Raw genomic sequence first — 961 nt, forward strand, 5'->3', positions numbered from 1 at the left:
CTTTTCAGTCCAAATCTCTGAAATCAGAAAACCCAATCTTACTCCTGACTCTTCCAGTGATTTTTCTTATGACTTGAGAAGTTATTTCACTTCTGAGTCCCAATTTCCTCTCTTGTATAATGGGGATAAGAAGTTTTTGAGGCTCAAATGAGATTACAAATGCAGCATTTGTTTACATAGAAAAGCATTATATAGGTATAAATTTGCCCCCAAACTGGTTTATAAAAATATAATTTGTTTTTAAATTTTCATTGTAAAATATTTTATGTATATGAAAAGGAATATATTATATTTAATAAAATACTACACATATCCTCACAACCAGGCTTAAGAAACAATAATTTGAGATCTCCAAGTGTGTTCTCCTTCTCCTTGCTCACTTCCAGATAAAAAGCATTCCTTTTTAAAAAAAATTTTATCTGTCTACGGCCATGCCACCCCGAACATGCCTGATCTCGTCTGATCTCGGAAGCTAAGCAGGGTTGGGCCTGGTTAGCACTTGTGTGGGAGACCACCTAGGAATACCGGGTGCTGTAAGTATTAAAAAAAAAAAAGCTTTACCACAAATATTTCTATAAATATTTTTAAATTTTGTATTTCTGATATTTATATAAATTAAATCAAATTGTAGGTATTCTTCTGACTTGTTCTTTGAATATATTAATTTTTTAAGATTCATCTACGCATTCAATTTTACTTTCACTCAATCACTCAAAAATATTTATTGAGCCCATTTTGTGCTAGGTCCTCATTGAACTTGTACTCGAGCAGGGGAATACAGTAAATAAACATAATAAATAAATAAAGAATTTAACATATTACTTAAAAATTAAATGGTAAAAATATAGTAGTAGGATAAGGGAAAACAATAATGCTTAGAAGCAGGTGCTATAATTTTAAGAAGAATGGTTAGAGTAGGTAATCCTGAAAAAAAGCTATTTAAGCAAAGACTGAGGGCTTA

At 30.9% G+C, this 961-nt stretch overlaps 1 pseudogene; it reads left to right on the forward strand.

Annotated features, from left to right (window-relative positions):
• The first annotated feature begins 421 nt into the window (after positions 1-421).
• LOC120590011 (uncharacterized) lies at positions 422-540 on the forward strand (annotated as a pseudogene).
• The last annotated feature ends 421 nt before the right edge of the window (positions 541-961 follow it).

Source organism: Pteropus medius, unplaced genomic scaffold (genome assembly GCF_902729225.1).
Source record: "Pteropus medius unplaced genomic scaffold, Ma_sr-lr_union100, whole genome shotgun sequence".
In the NCBI taxonomy this organism is placed as follows: domain Eukaryota; kingdom Metazoa; phylum Chordata; class Mammalia; order Chiroptera; family Pteropodidae; genus Pteropus; species Pteropus medius.